Source organism: Rutidosis leptorrhynchoides, chromosome 8 (assembly GCF_046630445.1).
Source record: "Rutidosis leptorrhynchoides isolate AG116_Rl617_1_P2 chromosome 8, CSIRO_AGI_Rlap_v1, whole genome shotgun sequence".
Taxonomy (NCBI): domain Eukaryota; kingdom Viridiplantae; phylum Streptophyta; class Magnoliopsida; order Asterales; family Asteraceae; genus Rutidosis; species Rutidosis leptorrhynchoides.
The window spans coordinates 35,526,180-35,550,964 of NC_092340.1; the positions used below are offsets into that span (position 1 = coordinate 35,526,180).

Consider the following 24,785-nt stretch of genomic DNA (forward strand, 5'->3'; position numbering starts at 1 on the left):
GTAGAAGCGTTCGAGTATAAATGCACAAGTAGTCAAGTAATTCCTACTTCAAGTCTATATGCCGGTTGTAGTCTAGACTCACCAATGTACCCTATGACTCGGGGTCGACACCAATGAACTCTAAATCCCTACAACCAATGCTCTGATACCATCTGTAGCGACCCGACAAAATCATCATTGACGGCGCCGTCTACTTAGGTCCCGTTACGTGGTCATAAGTCTTTAAAACAACGTTTGACCAAAAGATATGTCGCATTCATTTCAAATGTAAAGATTGTTCAAAGTTTACGAGAATAGTTCCACCACAAAATTTCGTTACAAGGTTATAAGTACAAATGAAACTTATGCGACACAATTTAAAAGTAGCCAAAAGACGCTCTGTGTATGCATATATACTCGACATCCAATGCAAGTATCAAAATAATGAGCGGAAGCATGTATCATGTATCGTTCAAGGACCTGAGAAAAACATAGAAATCTGTCAACGAAAACGTTGGTGAAATCATAGGTTTAAGTAAGTAAGTACAAATGAACCACAAGATTTGCATCAATGAAATAATAGTAATACATTCCAAAAGTTTGTTTCACGAGCACCCAATTATCAATGCTTAACATTCCTTCCATTGAACCCCATCACTTAGTGCTAGAACATACACTGTTTCTCGAAAATATATTTCATTCGTAAACGGTAGCGAACCGTTTGAATGAGGGTTTGTCAAACCCATATGGATCCATACAACATAAGTTCTCGCTTACACCCGGAAAGTGTAACTAATGATAATCGAATTGAGGATTTTGTTCTAAACTCGTATGTAGAATGTTTGTTTTCCTGTGCTTGTGTTCACTTAGTAAAGAAATGTTTATGTTTTCTCATCCCAAATATAAGTTCAAAAAGAGTAAAAGTGGGACTATGATCTCACCTTTGATTGCAAGAGTATAAATGTACTTCACAAAGTAAACGTGTGCATGAATGTTGCTTAGCCTTGACCTAAACAAGTAAGTTGTATCAATTAACCGGTTATGACACAAGGTCGAGCGAAATGTGTTCAATTAGTCCTATGGCTCGTTACGACTCGAATAGTATAGCATGTGAATCACGTTGTCAAGTTTCATGCAAGAATCAAGTATAAAAGCATGTTAGAACGATTGTATAAAAGTTTGGTTAAGTTTGACTAAAAGTCAAACTTGGTCAAAGTCAACAAAAAAGTCAACACGTTCGGGTCGGGTCCCGAACTATTTTTCTATGCTAGTTATTCATATATAAGCATGTTAAAACAAGTTGCATGTAAATTGGAGGTCTAGAACATGTCAAACATTTTTAGTAAAAAGGTCAAGGGAAACAGAATCTGGACGCGGCTTATGTCGCGCCGCGACCTGGAGCGCCGCGCCGCGGCCATACACGGGGTCTGGTGCCTGGTCAGTTTCAAATGTTCAAGTCTTGGTCAAAACTTCAAACAACCATAAAACGCAAACCGTAAACAACTAGAAGGCGTATTTTATACCGTTGGAAAGCTCTTTTGACAAGGAGCACAACTAAACATGTATCATCAATCAAAAACATCATTTTCAACAACTGATTTCTCGTCAAGTGATCAATAAAAGTCTATTTTCAAATTTTCAAGTTCATCAAATGCATTTTGAGTTTCGGGAATCCAATTCTCACATATGATATGCCGTTTTGAAGGTAATGAGGCATACATTACAACTAAACACTAACAATTAACATTCCATGGCATTCAAGCATCCAAAAATTCATGTCAAAAACTATCAAACCCTAGTCAAACATCTCAAAATCAATAATCATGCTTTTGAAGTTTTATTAATCAACCTACACATCAAATTGAAGCTAATGATGCTAGTAACACATTTAATACATGAACTTTAACAATTAAACAAAATTTAATCATCCAAAATCAAAGATTAAGCACACCCATTTCAAAGTTCATACTAGTTACTCCAAATCAACAAATCGAGCAAACAAAATATATATTCATATTATACACGAGCCATAGACACTAACTAACACAATTTCAAGTCAAAAACACGAATTTAAAGAAAATTAGTGATTTTAGAAAGTTACCCAAAATGGATGAAATTGGTACCAAATCGAAGAGGATGAAGAGAGGATCACGAATATGTAATTTGTTTTGAAGTTTGCTTCCCGATCTGGATTTAGATGATGATTTATGTTTGTGTTCTTGAGAGAAAAAAAAAAGAAAGAAAGAAAAAAAATAGAAATGGATGAATGAGTGGGTGGAGGTGGAAGATGGTTGACTAGTCAAGTGCTAGTCACCATTTTGGGGTTTTGGCAAAACAAGTCCCTCAAGTTGTAGTCGGGTGCGGGAATTACCTAAACGGAATATTTTAAAGCGCGTATTAACGGAGGATGTTAAAATCCAATAACGGAAAAATATTAAGAATGTTAGCTAACGGAGGATACGAATTTAGTTACGAAGGATATTATTAAAATAAAAAGACGGGCGTTAAAATAATTTAACGGAAAAATGCGGGATGTTACAATTAAAAAGTACTTTTATTTTTTAAGATTTTAAAATATAAGCTAATTATATTTTATATAAATATTCTATAAATATTTTCTTTATTAAAATCAAAAATCAAAAATCAAATAAAAATATAATTTGGGCCGAAACTGGTACCAGCCTGAATCAGTTCTGGAATTCCTGGGCCATGCGATCACATGACCCCAACGCTAAAAAATCATGCGGTCGCATGAGTAGACCTGACAGGCCACAAACCTGGTACGCATTTATGACAGTAGGGTTTATTAATATTTATTATTATTTATTAATTAGGGTTTAATTATTTATTATTAATTAACTAGTATTTAGTTTTAATAATAATTAGTAATTTTAAGTTAAATTATTATTTTTAATTATATAGTTTAATATTTTTATATAATATAAATATAAAAATAATATATTTATAAAAATTGTATTTTTTTATAACTTTAGTTTTATTTTTAAATTTTGTATCTTTTTAATTGTTTAATTGTAATTTGTATTTTTATCGTTTGTAATTAGTTTTAAGTCTAGTATTTTGCCGTAGTTATTTTTTATTTCTAGATTTTTAGGCTTTGCCGTAAAATCCCTTAAGTGCTTTTTGTTTAGACTAAGATTTAGGTGCTTTAGAATTTTGCGACACCGTTTTAAGATTTTAGTACATTTTAAGTTATTGCCGTTTTGGATATAGAATTCCTTTTAAGCTTTAATTCCTTTAGACGCAACTTTTAATATTTAATTTTTAGACTTTTATTTTTCGACTCTTATTTTTCGACCTTTTATTTTTCGACGTTTTCCGACGCACTCTTTTTCTTTCTTATTTCTCGACACTCTAGTTTTTAGGACATAGATTTTTATTTCAAAATTTCGACAAAAAAATTATTTTAAGCAGTTAAATTAATAGACATCCAAAATTTTCTGGTTCGTAGTAATAGTTGGATTTGTTAGTGGCGAGTTGTGGGCTTCTGATTTAAAGGGTTCTGGCTACCTGCTGCATCTATTGGCTATTCGAAACGTGGGCAAAATCAGAAAAGTCTATTAATTTGATAACTTATATAATTTTTATCTTTTATAACTAATAGGATATTCAGTGAATGCACCGAGCAAAACGTTCACCACCTTTCATACGTTCACTACCTGTAACCAGATCAAGACATCTAGCCAATATTATCGCCATTGATTTTTCTTTAGAATCATCGTCAAGTCGAACAAGTACTCCAACTCAAATTTCCGATAATCCATCTTTTATACCCGACTTCAAAATTGAAAACCCGGAGGATATTCAAGGACAATTCCAAGATCCTGAAACACTAATCATTCCTCCTGAACTACAAACCGTTAAATCAGAATCCTCTAGTGATTCGTATTCAACAAATTCAATAATGGAAGTAACTGAACCTCTAAGTATGGAAGATCGAATGAGAGCCACACGCACGGGCCAAGGTCACGCCATTATTAAGCCAGACATTAATTCGCCAGATTATGAAATCAAAGGACAAATCCTACATATGGTAACTAATCAATGCCAATTTAGTGGTGCGCCGAAGGAAGATCTAAATGAACATCTTCGTACCTTTAATAGGATCTGTACTCTATTCAAAATCCCAGAAGTGGAGGATGAACAGATCTATCTCATGTTATTTCCCTGGACTTTAAAGGGAGAAGCCAAAGATTGGTTAGAATCGTTACCTGAAGGGGCGATTGATACATGGGATGTCTTAGTTGAAAATTTTCTTAAACAATTCTTTCCGGCATCTAAATCCGTGAGACTTCAAGGAGAAATTGTTACGTTCACGCAAAAGCAAAATGAAACATTATATGAGGCATGGACAAGATTCGGAAAGTTGTTGAGAGGATGTCCTCAGCACGGTTTAGACACTTATCAAATAGTATAAATATTCTACCAAGGATGCAACGTTGCTACACGAAAAGACATCGACATAACAGCTGGTGGTTCCATTATGAAGAAAACCGCAACTAAAGCTCACAAAATTATTGATAACACAGCCTCCCACTCACATGAGCGGCACCAAGAAAAAAGATATCTTTCGTTCATCTAAAGCAGCTAGAGCCGATTCTAGCCATGACTTTGATTCCGTTTCCGCAAAAATAGATGCTTTCGAGAGACGAATGGAAAAGATGAATAAAGATATTCACGCAATACGAATCAATTGTGAGTAATGCGGTGGACCACACTTAACGAAAGATTGTCACATTGAACAAACGATGGAAGAACGAGAGAACGTTTCCTATATGAACCAAAGGCCTGGAAATAATTATCAAAATAATTATCAACCGCCAAGGCTAAACTTTAATCGAAATCAAAACATTCTTTACAACCCAATGGACCCAACAATAACTCGTACAACCAACAAGGTCCGAATAACCAACCAACTCAAAACAACACTTTCAATCAACAAACCGCCAAGGCCAAACTTTAATCGAAATAAAAACATTCTTTACAATCCAAATGGACCCAACAATAACTCGTACAACCAACAAGGTCCGAATAACCAACCAACTCAAAACAACACTTTCAATCAACAAAGACCTGGCTTATATAAACCACCACAACAAACCGAAGAGAAAAAGTCAAATCTAGAAGAAATGATGGTAAAACCAATGGAATCTCAAACATAATTTATTACATCTCAAACCCAAACAAATGAGAGGTTTGATCAATCATTAAGAACTCAACAAGCTTCCATTTTAAATCTAGAAAAACACGTAGGTACTCTTGCTAGCATGATGAGTGAGAGGGAACAAGGAAAGCTACCGAGTAATACTAAAGTAAATCCTCATAATGAGAATGTTAATATGGTGTCAACAAATTCTGAAAAACCAGCTCCAGAAGATGGGAAGGTTTTAGATGTGAATAACAATGAAGAAGTTACAACACCACCACCACCCGAGTATGTAAAGCCAGTGGTGGCACCATACAGACCACCCATCCCGTTTCCAAGAAAAGGAGTTGAGTATGAGCAAGTGATGTAGTGACCCGAACTTTTCCATGTTTATATATATTAATTGAGATTGATATTTACATGATTAAATGTTTCCAACATGTTAAGCAATCAAACTTGTTAAGACTTGATTAATTGAAATAGGTTTCATATAGACAATTGACCACCCAAGTTGACCGGTGATTCACGAACGTTAAAACTTGTAAAAACTATATGATGACATATATATGGTTATATATATAGTTAACATTATATTATGATAATTAAACATATCATTAAGTATATTAACAATGAACTACATATGTAAAAACAAGACTACTAACTTAATGATTTTGAAACGAGACATATATGTAACGATTATCGTTGTAACGACATTTAATGTATATATATCATATTAAGAGATATTCGTACATCATAATATCATGATAATATAATAATTTAAAATCTCTTTTGATATTATAAACATTGGATTAACAACATTTAACAAGATCGTTAACCTAAAGGTTTCAAAACAACATTTACATGTAACGACTAACGATGACTTAACGAATCAGTTAAAATGTATATACATGTAGTGTTTTAATATGTATTTATATACTTTTGAAAGACTTCAATACACTTATCAAAATACTTCTACTTAACAAAAATGCTTACAATTACATCCTCGTTCAGTTTCATCAACAATTCTACTCGTATGCACCCGTATTCGTACTCGTACAATACACAGCTTTTAGATGTATGTACTATTAGTATATACACTCCAATGATCAGCTCTTAGCAGCCCATGTGAGTCACCTAACACATGTGGGAACCATCATTTGGCAACTAGCATGAAATATCTCATAAGATTACAAAAATATGAGTAATCATTCATGACTTATTTACATGAAAACAAAATTACATATCCTTTATATCTAATCCATACACCAACGACCAAAAACACCTACAAACACTTTCATTCTTCAATTTTCTTCATCTAATTGAACTCTCTCAAGTTCTATCTTCAAGTTCTAAGTGTTCTTCATAAATTCCAAAAGTTCTAGTTTCATAAAATCAAGAATACTTTCAAGTTTGCTAGCTCACTTCCAATCTTGTAAGGTGATCATCCAACCTCAAGAAATCTTTGTTTCTTACAGTAGGTTATCATTCTAATACAAGGTAATAATCATATTCAAACTTTGGTTCAATTTCTATAACTATAACAATCTTATTTCAAGTGATGATCTTACTTGAACTTGTTTTCGTGTCATGATTTTGCTTCAAGAACTTTGAGCCATCCAAGGATCCATTGAAGCTAGATCCATTTTTCTCTTTTCCAGTAGGTTTATCCAAGGAAATTAAGGTAGTAATGATGTTCATAACATCATTCGATTCATACATATAAAACTATCTTATTCGAAGGTTTAAACTTGTAATCACTAGAACATAGTTTAGTTAATTCTAAACTTGTTCGCAAACAAAAGTTAATCCTTCTAACTTGACTTTTAAAATCAACTAAACACATGTTCTATATCTATATGATATGCTAACTTAATGATTTAAAACCTGGAAACACGAAAAACACCGTAAAACCGGATTTACGCCGTCGTAGTAACACCGCGGGCTGTTTTGGGTTAGTTAATTAAAAACTATGATAAACTTTGATTTAAAAGTTGTTATTCTGAGAAAATGATTTTTATTATGAACATGAAACTATATCCAAAAATTATGGTTAAACTCAAAGTGGAAGTATGTTTTCTAAAATGGTCATCTAGACGTCGTTCTTTCGACTGAAATGACTACCTTTACAAAAACGACTTGTAACTTATTTTTCCGACTATAAACCTATACTTTTTCTGTTTAGATTCATAAAATAGAGTTCAATATGAAACCATAGCAATTTGATTCACTCAAAACGGATTTAAAATGAAGAAGTTATGGGTAAAACAAGATTGGATAATTTTTCTCATTTTAGCTACGTGAAAATTGGTAACAAATCTATTCCAACCATAACTTAATCAACTTGTATTGTATATTATGTAATCTTGAGATACCATAGACACGTATACAATGTTTCGACCTATCATGTCGACACATCTATATATATTTCGGAACAACCATAGACACTCTATATGTGAATGTTGGAGTTAGCTATACAGGGTTGAGGTTGATTCCAAAATATATATAGTTTGAGTTGTGATCAATACTGAGATACGTATACACTGGGTCGTGGATTGATTCAAGATAATATTTATCGATTTATTTCTGTACATCTAACTGTGGACAACTAGTTGTAGGTTACTAACGAGGACAGCTGACTTAATAAACTTAAAACATCAAAAGATATTAAAAGTGTTGTAAATATATTTTGAACATACTTTGATATATATGTATATATTGTTATAGGTTCGTGAATCAACCAGTGGCCAAGTCTTACTTCCCGACGAAGTAAAAATCTGTGAAAGTGAGTTATAGTCCCACTTTTAAAATCTAATATTTTTGGGATGAGAATACATGCAGGTTTTATAAATGATTTACAAAATAGACACAAGTACGTGAAACTACATTCTATGGTTGAATTATCGAAATCAAATATGCCCCTTTTTATTAAGTCTGGTAATCTAAGAATTAGGGAACAGACACCCTAATTGACGCGAATCCTAAAGATAGATCTATTGGGCCTAACAAACCCCATCCAAAGTACTGGATGCTTTAGTACTTCGAAATTTATATCATATCCGAAGGGTGTCCCGGAATGATGGGGATATTCTTATATATGCATCTTGTTATTGTCGGTTACCAGGTGTTCACCATATGAATGATTTTTATCTCTATGTATGGGATGTGTATTGAAATATGAAATCTTGTGGTCTATTGTTACGATTTGATATATATATAGGTTAAACCTATAACTCACCAACATTTTTGTTGACGTTTTAAGCATGTTTATTCTCAGGTGATTATTAAGAGCTTCCGCTGTCGCATACTTAAATAAGGACAAGATTTGGAGTCCATGCTTGTATGATATTGTGTAAAAACTGCATTCAAGAAACTTATTTTGTTGTAACATATTTGTATTGTAAACCATTATGTAATGGTCGTGTGTAAACAGGATATATTAGATTATCATTATTTGATAATCTACGTAAAGCTTTTTAAACCTTTATTGATGAAATAAAGGTTATGGTTTGTTTAAAAATGAATGCAGTCTTTGAGAAACGTCTCATATAGAGGTCAAAACCTCGCAACGAAATCAATTAATATGGAACGTTTTTAATCAATAAGAACGGGACATTTCAGTTGGTATCAGAGCGTTGGTCTTAGAGAACCAGAAAATTTGCATTAGTGTGTCTTATCGAGTTTGTTAGGATGCATTAGTGAGTCTGGACTTCGACCGTGTTTTCTTTAAAAATGATTGCTTAACATTTTTGTTGGAAACTATATATTTTTAACATATGAATATTATGTGATATATTAATCTCTTAACGTGTTTGATATTATGTGATAGATGTCTACCTCTAGAACAAGTCCCATTGACTCACCTAATAATAATGAAGAGACAAATGTAAATTGGAATAATTTGTGGACTGATTCACAAGTTCCCGAAGAGGAACCGGAAGAAGAGTCGGAACCGGAAGAAGAATCGGAACCGGAAGAAGAATCGGAACCGGATGAAGAAATAGAACCGGTGGGGGAAATAATAAAACGGTTAAGTAAAAGAAAATCCTCAACCAACCGACCAAAGTTAATTATGGTCAATGGTGTTTCTGCCAAGGAAGCAAAATATTGGGAGGATTACCAATTCTCCGATGAATCGGATTCCGACGAGAATTCCGATGATGTTATAGAAATTACCCCAACTGAATTTAAAAAGGCAAAAGAAAATAATAAGGGAAAGGGCATAAAAATAGAGAAATCTAATTCCAACCCCGATGAACTTTATATGTATCGTCAACCCCCGAAGTCCTTAAGTTGTAACAATGACCCGGGAACCTCTAAACCACCAGGTTTTTCTAAACCAATGTGGACAACGACGGTTCGTATTAGGGGAACATCATATATCCCTAGAAACTTGGCAAAACGAACCAAAACCGAAGAAGAAGAAACGAGCGAGTCGGAATAAGATAGTTGTATTCATGTGGTGTAATATATGGAATATAGTGTTCTTATGCTTTATGATATATGTAAAAATTGCTTGTATTAATAAGTATTTTTTTTTATGAATCTAACTCTTGTCTATTTTACAGTTTAAAAATACAAAATGGATAGACAACCCAATATTTTAAGAGACCTACCCGGAGACATGATTGATGAAATCTTGTCTAGAGTCGGCCAGAATTCTTCGGCACAACTATTTAAGGCGAGATCAGTTTGTAAGACATTCGAAGAACGTTCCAAGAATGTCTTGGTTTATAAGAGACTTTCGTTTGAAAGATGGGGGATATCACATTGGGAAACCCATAAGTTACGATGTGTTTACTTTGACGCATATATTGCGGGGAACCCAAATGCTATTTTACGCAACGGGTTAAGAAATTATTTTGACTCAATATATCCGAATATTGGACTTCGTGATTTAGAAAAAGCGGCTAACATGCAACATAAAGAAGCATGTTATGCTTACGGATTAGTAATGTTCGCTTCTCACCAAAGTGAGAACAAGAACATCGGGCTACAACTATTAAACAAAACGTTTCCACAAGTGACGGAGTCGGTAATTGGGGTAAGAAATGAGGTTTTTAGATTATTACGGGACTGTTGGACATTACGTAACCCTCGTCCCTTTGATGACGTTACAACACGCTGTCTTATCAACGGCCATAACGGTTATGTTGCACAAGACCAAGGATGGGAAGTAGTCCTAGTAAAACCAGAATGCATGACTTGTTTCTGGACGTATGAATTATGTGTATTTATTGCCTTTGCTGAACGACTTGTGTACTAGCTAGAATTGTCTTCACAACTATCTTGTATCAAAGTTATTGTGTGCTATATTTCATGCTTTATGTAAAATAAGCGGTATTGTAAGTTTGTAAAATATTGTATAAAAGTTTGAACGCGAAATATTATTATAATCAGTTTTTCATATAGAATTGTAGTAGTTGAATTGTATATTAGCTACTAAGTATGAACTTAACGGGTAGGTACTACCCGAATTTAAACTTATAAAACGCTAATATGAAGAAAAAGCTTTTATAAATGAGTTCATATTATGCTACGAAATACTATTAACTACTCTTAATATTCTGTATGAATAACTTGTTCCATTTAACTATTTTGAAGGAAATGGCACCGACTACTCGACACACCGTGAATATGAATGAAGAGGAATTCCGTACTTTTCTAGCTTCAAACATAGCCGCAGTACAGGCTGCGCTACATACCAATAATAACCTTGGATCTAGCAGTACAGGAAATCGTGTAGGATGCACCTACAAAGAATTCACTGCCTGCAAACCTCTGGAATTTGATGGAACCGAAGGACCGATCGGATTGAAACGGTGGACCGAGAAGGTTGAATAGGTGTTTGCCATAAGTAAGTGTACTGAAGAGGACAAAGTGAAGTACGCTACGCATACCTTCACAGGTTCTGCGTTAACATGGTGGAATACCTATCTAGAGCAAGTGGGACAAGATGATGCGTACGCACTACCGTGGTCAGCATTCAAGCACTTGATGAACGAGAAGTACCGTCCCAGAACCGAGGTCAATAAGCTCAAGACAGAACTTAGAGGGTTACGAACCCAAGGATTTGATATTACCACGTACGAAAGACGATTCACAGAATTGTGCCTATTGTGTCCGGGAGCATTCGAAGATGAGGAAGAGAAGATCGACGCGTTTGTGAAAGGATTACCGGAAAGAATCCAAGAAGATATAAGTTCACACGAGCCCGCCTCCATACAACAGGCATGTAGAATGGCTCACAAACTCGTGAACCAAATTGAAGAAAGAATTAAAGAACAGACTGCTGAAGAGGCCACTGTGAAGCAAGTCAAAAGAAAGTGGGAGGAAAACGGTGATAAGAATCACCAATACAACAACAACAGCAATTACAACAATAATCGCAACAATTATCCCAACAATCGCAACATCAATCGCAACTACAACAAACGGCCCAACAACAACAACAACAACAACAACAACAACAGCAACTACAACAATTATCCCAACAACAATAATAACCGCAACAACAACAACAATCAGAAGCAACTATGCCAAAGGTGTGAAAAGAATCACTCGGGGTTCTGCACCAAATTTTGCAACAAGTGTAAAAGAAATGGTCATAGCGCGGCGAAGTGTGAGGTCTACGGACCAGGGGTTAATAGAACGAAAGGAACAAATGGTGTCGGAACGAGTAATGGCGGAGCAAGTAGTGTCGGAGCAAGTTATGCCAATGTAGTTTGTTATAAATGTGGAAAACCGGGCCACATTATTAGAAATTGCCCGAACCAGGAGAATACGAATGGACAAGGCCGTGGAAGAGTTTTCAATATTAATGCGGCAGAGGCACAGGAAGACCCGGAGCTTGTTACGGGTACGTTTCTTATTGACAATAAATCTGCTTACGTTTTATTTGATTCGGGTGCGGATAGAAGCTATATGAGTAGAGATTTTTGTGCTAAATTAAGTTGTCCATTGACGCCTTTGGATAGTAAATTTTTACTCGAATTAGCAAATGGTAAATTAATTTCAGCAGATAATATATGTCGGAATCGAGAAATTAAACTGGTTAGCGAAACATTTAAGATTGATTTGATACCAGTAGAGTTAGGGAGTTTTGATGTGATAATCGGTATGGACTGGTTGAAAGAAGTGAAAGCGGAGATCGTTTGTTACAAAAATGCAATTCGCATTATACGAGAAAAAGGAAAACCCTTAATGGTGTACGGAGAAAAGGGCAACACGAAGCTACATCTTATTAGTAATTTGAAGGCACAAAAACTAATAAGAAAAGGTTGCTATGCTGTTCTAACACACGTCGAGAAAGTACAAACTGAAGAAAAGAGCATCAATGATGTTCCCATTGCAAAAGAATTTCCCGATGTATTTCCGAAAGAATTACCGGGATTACCCCCACATCGATCCGTTGAATTTCAAATAGATCTTGTACCAGGAGCTGCACCAATAGCTCGTGCTCCTTACAGACTCGCACCCAGCGAGATGAAAGAACTGCAAAGCCAATTACAAGAACTTTTAGAGCGTGGTTTCATTCGACCAAGCACATCACCGTGGGGAGCTCCTGTTTTGTTTGTCAAAAAGAAAGATGGTACATTCAGGTTGTGTATCGACTACCGAGAGTTGAACAAACTTACCATCAAGAACCGCTACCCACTACCGAGAATCGACGACTTATTTGATCAACTACAAGGCTCGTCTGTTTATTCAAAGATTGACTTACGTTCCGGGTATCATCAAATGCGGGTGAAAGAAGATGATATTCCAAAGACTGCTTTCAGAACACGTTACGGTCATTACGAGTTTATGGTCATGCCGTTTGGTTTAACTAATGCACCAGCTGTGTTCATGGACCTTATGAACCGAGTGTGTGGACCATACCTTGACAAGTTTGTCATTGTTTTCATTGATGACATACTTATTTACTCAAAGAATGACCAAGAACACGGTGAACATTTGAGAAAAGTGTTAGAAGTATTGAGGAAGGAAGAATTGTACGCTAAGTTTTCAAAGTGTGCATTTTGGTTGGAAGAAGTTCAATTCCTCGGTCACATAGTGAACAAAGAAGGTATTAAGGTGGATCCGGCAAAGATAGAAACTGTTGAAAAGTGGGAAACCCCGAAAACTCCGAAACACATACGCCAGTTTTTAGGACTAGCTGGTTACTACAGAAGGTTCATCCAAGACTTTTCCAGAATAGCAAAACCCTTGACTGCATTAACGCATAAAGGGAAGAAATTTGAATGGAATGATGAACAAGAGAAAGCGTTTCAGTTATTGAAGAAAAAGCTAACTACGGCACCTATATTGTCATTGCCTGAAGGGAATGATGATTTTGTGATTTATTGTGATGCATCAAAGCAAGGTCTCGGTTGTGTATTAATGCAACGAACGAAGGTGATTGCTTATGCGTCTAGACAATTGAAGATTCACGAACAAAATTATACGACGCATGATTTGGAATTAGGCGCGGTTGTTTTTGCATTAAAGACTTGGAGGCACTACTTATATGGGGTCAAAAGTATTATATATACCGACCACAAAAGTCTTCAACACATATTTAATCAGAAACAACTTAATATGAGGCAGCGTAGGTGGATTGAATTATTGAATGATTACGATTTTGAGATTCGTTACCACCCAGGGAAGGCAAATGTGGTAGCCGATGCCTTGAGCAGGAAGGATAGAGAACCCATTCGAGTAAAATCTATGAATATAATGATTCATAATAACATTACTACTCAAATAAAGGAGGCGCAACAAGGAGTTTTAAAAGAGGGAAATTTAAAGGATGAAATACCCAAAGGATCGGAGAAACATCTTAATATTCGGGAAGACGGAACCCGGTATAGGGCTGAAAGGATTTGGGTACCAAAATTTGGAGATATGAGAGAAATGGTACTTAGAGAAGCTCATAAAACCAGATACTCAATACATCCTGGAACGGGGAAGATGTACAAGGATCTCAAGAAACATTTTTGGTGGCCGGGTATGAAAGCCGATGTTGCTAAATACGTAGGAGAATGTTTGACGTGTTCTAAGGTCAAAGCTGAGCATCAGAAACCATCAGGTCTACTTCAACAACCCGAGATCCCGGAATGGAAATGGGAAAACATTACCATGGATTTCATCACTAAATTGCCAAGGACTGCAAGTGGTTTTGATACTATTTGGGTAATAGTTGATCGTCTCACCAAATCAGCACACTTCCTACCAATAAGAGAAGATGACAAGATGGAGAAGTTAGCACGACTGTATTTGAAGGAAGTCGTCTCCAGACATGGAATACCAATCTCTATTATCTCTGATAGGGATGGCAGATTTATTTCAAGATTCTGGCAGACATTACAGCAAGCATTAGGAACTCGTCTAGACATGAGTACTGCCTATCATCCACAAACTGATGGGCAGAGCGAAAGGACGATACAAACACTTGAAGACATGCTACGAGCATGTGTTATTGATTTCGGAAACAGTTGGGATCGACATCTACCGTTAGCAGAATTTTCCTACAACAACAGCTACCATTCAAGCATTGAGATGGCGCCGTTTGAAGCACTTTATGGTAGAAAGTGCAGGTCTCCGATTTGTTGGAGTGAGGTGGGGGATAGACAGATTACGGGTCCGGAGATTATACAAGAAACTACCGAGAAGATCATCCAAATTCAACAACGGTTGAAAACCGCCCAAAGTCGACAAAAGAGCTACGCTGACATTAAAAGAAAAGATATAGAATTTGAAATTGGAGAGATGGTCATGCTTAAAGTTTCACCTTGGAAAGGCGTTGTTCGATTTGGTAAACGAGGGAAATTAAATCCAAGGTATATTGGACCATTCAAGATTATTGATCGTGTCGGACCAGTAGCTTACCGACTTGAGTTACCTCAACAACTCGCGGCTGTACATAACACTTTCCACGTCTCGAATTTGAAGAAATGTTTTGCTAAAGAAGATCTCACTATTCCGTTAGATGAAATCCAAATCAACGAAAAACTCCAATTCATCGAAGAACCCGTCGAAATAATGGATCGTGAGGTTAAAAGACTTAAGCAAAACAAGATACCAATTGTTAAGGTTCGATGGAATGCTCGTAGAGGACCCGAGTTCACCTGGGAGCGTGAAGATCAGATGAAGAAGAAATACCCGCATCTATTTCCAGAAGATTCGTCAACACCTTCAACAGCTTAAAATTTCGGGACGAAATTTATTTAACGGGTAGGTACTGTAGTGACCCGAACTTTTCCATGTTTATATATATTAATTGAGATTGATATTTACATGATTAAATGTTTCCAACATGTTAAGCAATCAAACTTGTTAAGACTTGATTAATTGAAATAGGTTTCATATAGACAATTGACCACCCAAGTTGACCGGTGATTCACGAACGTTAAAACTTGTAAAAACTATATGATGACATATATATGGTTATATATATAGTTAACATTATATTATGATAATTAAACATATCATTAAGTATATTAACTATGTAAAAACAAGACTACTAACTTAATGATTTTGAAACGAGACATATATGTAACGATTATCGTTGTAACGACATTTAATGTATATATATCATATTAAGAGATATTCGTACATCATGATATCATGATAATATAATAATTTAAAATCTCTTTTGATATTATAAACATTGGATTAACAACATTTAACAAGATCGTTAACCTAAAGGTTTCAAAACAACATTTACATGTAACGACTAACGATGACTTAACGAATCAGTTAAAATGTATATACATGTAGTGTTTTAATATGTATTTATATACTTTTGAAAGACTTCAATACACTTATCAAAATACTTCTACTTAACAAAAATGCTTACAATTACATCCTCGTTCAGTTTCATCAACAATTCTACTCGTATGCACCCGTATTCGTACTCGTACAATACACAGCTTTTAGATGTATGTACTATTAGTATATACACTCCAATGATCAGCTCTTAGCAGCCCATGTGAGTCACCTAACACATGTGGGAACCATCATTTGGCAACTAGCATGAAATATCTCATAAGATTACAAAAATATGAGTAATCATTCATGACTTATTTACATGAAAACAAAATTACATATCCTTTATATCTAATCCATACACCAACGACCAAAAACACCTACAAACACTTTCATTCTTCAATTTTCTTCATCTAATTGAACTCTCTCAAGTTCTATCTTCAAGTTCTAAGTGTTCTTCATAAATTCCAAAAGTTCTAGTTTCATAAAATCAAGAATACTTTCAAGTTTGCTAGCTCACTTCCAATCTTGTAAGGTGATCATCCAACCTCAAGAAATCTTTGTTTCTTACAGTAGGTTATCATTCTAATACAAGGTAATAATCATATTCAAACTTTGGTTCAATTTCTATAACTATAACAATCTTATTTCAAGTGATGATCTTACTTGAACTTGTTTTCGTGTCATGATTTTGCTTCAAGAACTTTGAGCCATCCAAGGATCCATTGAAGCTAGATCCATTTTTCTCTTTTCCAGTAGGTTTATCCAAGGAAATTAAGGTAGTAATGATGTTCATAACATCATTCGATTCATACATATAAAACTATCTTATTCGAAGGTTTAAACTTGTAATCACTAGAACATAGTTTAGTTAATTCTAAACTTGTTCGCAAACAAAAGTTAATCCTTCTAACTTGACTTTTAAAATCAACTAAACACATGTTCTATATCTATATGATATGCTAACTTAATGATTTAAAACCTGGAAACACGAAAAACACCGTAAAACCGGATTTACGCCGTCGTAGTAACACCGCGGGCTGTTTTGGGTTAGTTAATTAAAAACTATGATAAACTTTGATTTAAAAGTTGTTATTCTGAGAAAATGATTTTTATTATGAACATGAAACTATATCCAAAAATTATGGTTAAACTCAAAGTGGAAGTATGTTTTCTAAAATGGTCATCTAGACGTCGTTCTTTCGACTGAAATGACTACCTTTACAAAAACGACTTGTAACTTATTTTTCCGACTATAAACCTATACTTTTTCTGTTTAGATTCATAAAATATAGTTCAATATGAAACCATAGCAATTTGATTCACTCAAAACGGATTTAAAATGAAGAAGTTATGGGTAAAACAAGATTGGATAATTTTTCTCATTTTAGCTACGTGAAAATTGGTAACAAATCTATTCCAACCATAACTTAATCAACTTGTATTGTATATTATGTAATCTTGAGATACCATAGACACGTATACAATGTTTCGACCTATCATGTCGACACATCTATATATATTTCGGAACAACCATAGACACTCTATATGTGAATGTTGGAGTTAGCTATACAGGGTTGAGGTTGATTCCAAAATATATATAGTTTGAGTTGTGATCAATACTGAGATACGTATACACTGGGTCGTGGATTGATTCAAGATAATATTTATCGATTTATTTCTGTACATCTAACTGTGGACAACTAGTTGTAGGTTACTAACGAGGACAGCTGACTTAATAAACTTAAAACATCAAAAGATATTAAAAGTGTTGTAAATATATTTTGAACATACTTTGATATATATGTATATATTGTTATAGGTTCGTGAATCAACCAGTGGCCAAGTCTTACTTCCCGACGAAGTAAAAATCTGTGAAAGTGAGTTATAGTCCCACTTTTAAAATCTAATATTTTTGGGATGAGAATACATGCAGGTTTTATAAATGATTTACAAAATAGACACAAGTACGTGAAACTACATTCTATGGTTGAATTATCGAAATCGAATATGCCCCTTTTTATTAAGTCTGGTAATCTAAGAATTAGGGAACAGACACCCTAATTGACGCGAATCCTAAAGATAGATCTATTGGGCCTAACAAACCCCATCCAAAGTACTGGATGCTTTAGTACTTCGAAATTTATATCATATCCGAAGGGTGTCCCGGAATGATGGGGATATTCTTATATATGCATCTTGTTATTGTCGGTTACCAGGTGTTCACCATATGAATGATTTTTATCTCTATGTATGGGATGTGTATTGAAATATGAAATCTTGTGGTCTATTGTTACGATTTGATATATATATAGGTTAAACCTATAACTCACCAACATTTTTGTTGACGTTTTAAGCATGTTTATTCTCAGGTGATTATTAAGAGCTTCCGCTATCGCATACTTAAATAAGGACAAGATTTGGAGTCCATGCTTGTATGATATTGTGTAAAAACTGCATTCAAGAAACTTATTTTGTTGTAACATATTTGTATTGTAAACCATTATGTAATGGTCGTGTGTAAACAAGATATATTAGATTATCATTATTTGATAATCTACGTAAAGCTTTTTAAACCTTTATTGATGAAATAAAGGTTATGGTTTGTTTAAAAATGAATGCAGTCTTTGAAAAACGTCTCATATAGAGGTCAAAACCTCGCAACGAAATCAATTAATATGGAACGTTTTTAATCAATAAGAACGGGACATTTCAAGTGATAGGTAATAAAGTTTGTGATACCTCTGGAAAGAAGAAGAAGAATAAGAAAGTACAAGAAATAAAAACCGTAAAAGTAAACCCGGTGAAGACAGTTCCACCAAAACCTCCACCCAGGGTGGGTGATCCGGGTGAATTTATTGTTCCTTGTCTACTTAGTGATTGTGTCATGTATGATGCACTAGCAGATTTAGGTGCGAGTGTGAGTGTTATGCCTCTTTCATTATATAAGAGATTAGGAGTAGGTGAGTTAAGTCCAATGAAAATGAGTGTTCGACTCTTTGATCAAACCATTAGGCACTCAGTTGGAATTGCTGACAACCTACCCGTTCAAGTGGGTAATTTAACCTTTCTAGTCGAAATTATTGTCATTGACATAGAAGAGGACCCAAACATTCCTCTAATTTTAGGTCGACCATTCTTAGCATCTACCGGGGTGTTATTTGATGTAAGAGAAGGTAGATTGACACTTAGTAATGATGAAAAATCGATCACCTTTGTGAGTCGAAAGTCTAAATCTCCATCAACCAAAACCGTTGAATCAACAAAAACGATTGGTAAGAACCATGTTGTTTTACCAACTCCAACGGTAGTGCTTAACAATAATAAAATGCCTAAATGTGGGGAAGATGAAGTAACACCTAATGATGACCTGATAACAAAGAACCCCATTTTTGATACGAAATTAAATGACACCGTTATTAACAGTTCAATGAAGAAACTTATTAAACGGATTCGCGATGCCAGAACCAAGGGGAACTTTAATTTATGTAACCGGTTAGTATCCAATCTATCACCTAAAGAAAAGGCAAAACTAGTTGAATTTGTGGATATTACACAAGAATCCGACCAATGGCTTAAAGCAAAAGTCACAGATATGCAAGTTGATTATGGTCCAAGAGAAATTGACAATGAAGTTAATCACAAATTCGACACCACAGCTACCTAATTGTGGGGAGATTCAAATGTTCTAAAAAGAAAACGTTGTCTAGAGTTAGTTGTTCTATTCTCGTGTAGTTCCGAGAATGGAATTCGATTGGTCTTTTCCACTAGCAGACATTAAAGAACTTGTTTTCTCCCTCCATTCTAATTTTTTTTTGTTTTATAGGTTTTGTATGAAATTAATATGCTTTTCAAATTTAAGTATTGTGTGAATTTAAAAACAAAATTTACTTTATTTCATTAAGTTTAAAAAATGATTTCTAAAATTCATCGTAAGTTGAAGACTAGCTCATGGAACCGAAATTGCTTTACCCGAGGGCGGGGCGAAAATTTTTGTTATCATTATTTTTAATTTTATTGATCTAAAGTATACCAAAAAAAAAAAAATTTAAAAACCCAAAAATCTTTGTTTTTAAAACAATCGCTTTAAAAATGACAAATTTTACATTTTGTCGAGGGATAGACTAGGTAAACATACCGAAACTACCTAAAGTAAAAGGAAACAAAATTTTAAAAAAATTATTCATTTAAATTGTTTTAATAAATAAAGGTTTTATATAATATATATATATATATATATATATATATATATATATATATATATATATATATATATATATATATATATATATATATATATATATATATATATATATATTATGTTTGTAGTTTATCTTATGTACAAAACAGGATAAAATAGCACACTTTCAAAGACTGGCATTAAGTTCAGCAAAAGCTACTAATTTTGACGATAAGACGCAAAACATATGTGAAATTATAACAAAAGGAATGAACGATGAGGCGCGCCATCTATCATTCGACGACCTTAGTAATTACAAACTGGGTATTTTTAATCACTTTTCTACACTAATCACCCTCATGAATTTATAATTATAGTCTGATTTCATGTAAATGAGGGCATTGCATGATCTCAAGTGTGGGGAAGGGTTATAAATTCTCTCGGGTTTACACTTAGTTTAATTGCCAAATTTTGTGAAAATTTGAAAAATTTTCAACTAAATGAATTCAAAATCATGTTTATACATATTTATGAACGATAAAAGTAGGTGTTAATGCCCAAATTATTGTTACCTCGGAGAGAACATAAATGGAGAAACAACCCAAAACGTTAGAATTCATTTAAAATGGAATAGAGGAGAATAAAAAGGCAAAGAAAAAAATGAATAAAAGCTAAGTGTGGGAAGAATTACCAAGTTCTTTAAAACACATATCACATATTTGGTACAGATTATTGCACGTACTTTTGTTTTGGACGATTTTAATTAGTTTTACCTAATTTATTGTAATATATTTGAAAGAAAGATGGATCTGCATGATGAATCAATTTCATCATTAAAAGGAAGTAAAGTCTTCCGAAAAAGACACTGATAATGCTAAAAACGAACATATATTTCATAGCATTATCCCTCAAGAAAGACAAGCTTTTAGTTGCAATTGTTCTATTCACAAGTGATATTCGTTTAAATAATAAAAGGTGAAGACAAAAGACAGATTCGATGAATTGAAGACGCAAACGACCAAAAAGCTCAAAAGTACAAAGTACAATCAAAGAGGTTCAAATTATTGATGAGAAACGTCTCAAAATTACAAGAGTACAAGACGCGAAATGCAAAATACAAGATATTAAATTGTACACAAGGACGTTCGAAAATCCGAAACCGGGACCAGAGTCAACTCTCAATGCTCGACGCAACGGACTAAAAATTACAAGTTAACTATGCACACGAATATAATATAATATTTAAATAATTCTATAAATTATTTATATATTATATTATTATTAAAAACCGTCGGCAAGAAAGAAAACAAAGTCATGTGAACTCTCCCAGCTGGCCATGCAATCGCATGGCCTGGAAGAACAAAAGCCATGCGATCGCATGGCCCCAGAAGTCAGGCCACATCTATAAATTTCGCGTGTTTTGGCCAGTTTTAATATATCTTTTTCTCTATCTCTCTCACGTATACATATATATATATATATATATATATATTATATTTTAATTTTAATTTTAATTTTAAATTCTAATAATAAGGGTATGTTAGCGAATGTTGTAAGGGTGTAAGTCGAAATTCTGTCCGTGTAACGCTACGCTATTTTTAATCATTGTAAGTTATGTTCAACCTTTTTAAATTAATGTCTCGTAGCTAAGTTATTATTATGCTTATTTAAGCCGAAGTAATCGTGATGTTGGGCTAAAATATTAAGACGGGGTAATTGGGCTTTGTACCATAATTAGGGTTTGGACAAAAGAACGACACTGGTGGAAATTAAACTATGGGCTATTAATGGGCTTTATATTTGTTTAATTAAATGATAGTTTGTTAATTTAATATAAAGATTTACAATTGGAAGTACCTATAAATAACCATATACACTTGATCGGACACGATGGGCGGGATATTTATGAGTACTAATAATCGTTCGTTTAACCGGACACGGGAATGGATTAATAGTCAATGGACTTATTAAAACAGGGGTGAATTATGTACAAGGACACTTGGCATAATTGTTAACAAAGTATTAAAACCTTGGGTTACACGCAGTCGATATCCTGGTGTAATTATTAAACAAAGTATTAAGACCTTGTTACAGTTTAAGTCCCCAATTAGTTGGAGTATTTGACTTCGGATATAAGGATAATTTGACGAGGACACTCGCACTTTATATTTATGACTGATGGACTGTTATGGACAAAAACCAGACAGACATATTAAATAATCCAGGACAAAGGACAATTAACCTATGGTACCAAATTAAAATCAACACGTCAAACATCATGATTACGGAAGTTTAAATAAGCATAATTTCTTTATTTTGTATTTAATTGCACTTTTAATTATCGCACTTTTATTTATTTCAATTTCATTATCGTTATTTATTTTACGCTTTAAATTAAGTTATATTTATTTTTAATATTTTATATTAGGTTTTAACTGCGACTAAAGTTTTAAAATCGACAAACCGGTCATTAAAAGGTAAAATCTCCCTTTTATAATAATAATATTATTTATATATTTTTGTATTTTTACAATTATAAGTTAAAACTAATATAGCGTTAAACTTGGCTAAGATCCCTGTGGAACGAACCGGACTTACTAAAAACTACACTACTGTACGATTAGGTACACTGCCTATAAGTGTTGTAGCAAGGTTTAAGTATATCCACTCTATAAATAAATAAATAAATAAATTGTGTAAAAATGTATCGTATTTAATAGTTTTTCCTTGTAAAAATATAACTATTTTATACACCACCACGCACACATCAAGTATTTTTGGCGCCGCTGCCGGGGACTTGCTTAAACGCCGGAAGCGAAACGCTATATATATATAAAAAAAGATTTTTTATTAAGTTCTTTGTATAAAAAATATACGTTTTAAATATTAAAAATACAAAAATATAAAAAGAAAACAAAATATATATATTTTTAAGAGATTGATAAAAATATATAAAATTATAAATTTTTCTATTTTTATTTTTAGTTTTTAACAATTAAGTTTTTATTTACTCTATATAAATATTCTATATATTTTAAAACAGAAAAAAAAATATAAAAGAAATCAAACGGCCTGGTACTGTAGCAGCCCAACTCTGGCTCGAAACCCTACTCCATGTGACTGCATGGATATATAACGTGAAGGCCATGCGATCGTATGGCCTGTTCTGACACACCGAAGTTGACCTGATTACAGCAATAATTACGGAGTATATTATTATTATTATTATTAAAACCCTAATTAGGGTTTAGTTTTTAATTAATTAGTTTAGTTTTTATTATTAATTTATATTTTTAGTTTAATTAGTTTTATTAGTTTTATTAATATATAAAAATTAATAGTTTTATAAAATGAATAATATAAAAATAATATTTTTATAAAAATTGTACTTTTTACAACTTTAAGTTTATTTTTATATTTTGTTTATTTTTATTTGTTTTAGCGTAATATTTGTATTTTTCGCTCGTATTTAGTTTTAATCATAGTTTTTGCCATAGTTATTTTTATTTCTAGATTCTTAGGCTTTGTCGTAAAATCCCTTAAGTACTTTTTCTTTAGACTAAGATTTAGGTGCTTTAGAATTTTGCGACGCCGTTTTTATATTTTAGTACCTTTTTAAGTTTTTGCCGTTTTGGATATAGAATTTCTTGTAAGCTTTAATATTTTTAGACGCAACTTTTAATTCTTAGTTTTTAGTTCCTTTTTAAGTTTCGACGCGCTACTTTCTTATTTTTATTTTTGGACGCCTATTATTTTTTTCGACCTTTTATTTTTTGACGTTTTTCGACGCGCTCTTTTTTTCTTTCTTATTTCTCGACGCTCTAGTTTTTAGGACATAGAATTTTCTATTTCTTCTCTAAAATTTCAACGAAAAATTATTTTAAGTGGTTAAATTGATAGACATCCAAAATTTTCTGGTTCGTAGTAATAGTTGAATTTGTTAGTGGCGAGTTGTGGGCTTCCGATTTAAAGGGTCCTGGCTACCTGCTGCATCTTTTGGCTATTCGAAACGTGAGCAAAATCAGAAAAGTCTATTAATATGATAACTTAAATAATTTTTATCTTTTATAACTAATAGGATATTCAGTGAATGCACCGAGCAAAACGTTTACCACCTTTTGTACGTTCACCACCTGTAACTCGATCAAGACATCTAGCCAGTATTGTCGCCGTTGATTTTTCTTTAGAATCGTCATCAAGTCGACCAAGTACTCCAATTCAAATTTTTGATAATCCATTTTTTGAACCCGACCTCACAATTGAGAATCCGGAGGATATTCAGGGACAATTCAGAGATCCTGAACCATTAATCTTTCCTCCGGAACCACCAATCATTCAAACAAAGATTGTTGAGGAACAACCCATTAAATCAGAATCCCTTAGTGATTCAGATTTAACAAATTCAATCATGGAAAATCTGGAACCTCTAAGTATGGAAGACCGAATGCGAGCTAAACGCACTGGCCAAGGTCACGCAATTACTCAACCTGACATTAATGCGCCAGATTATGAAATCAAAGGACAAATCCTACACATGGTAACTAATCAATTCCAATTTAGTGGTGCGCCGAAGGAAGATCCAAACGAACATCTTCGTACTTTTAATAGGATCTGTACTTTATTCAAAATCAGAGAAGTGGAGGATGAACAAATATATCTCATGTTATTTCCCTGGACTTTAAAGGGAGAAGCCAAAGATTGGTTAGAATCGTTACC

At 33.7% G+C, this 24,785-nt stretch overlaps 1 non-coding gene across 1 annotated transcript; it reads right to left on the bottom strand.

Annotated features, from left to right (window-relative positions):
- Positions 1-4,285: 4,285 nt before the first annotated feature.
- Positions 4,286-4,392, bottom strand: LOC139865104 (small nucleolar RNA R71). Its single transcript, XR_011764631.1, has one exon. It is a non-coding gene; the product is annotated as a small nucleolar RNA R71 (small nucleolar RNA).
- Positions 4,393-24,785: the final 20,393 nt, after the last annotated feature.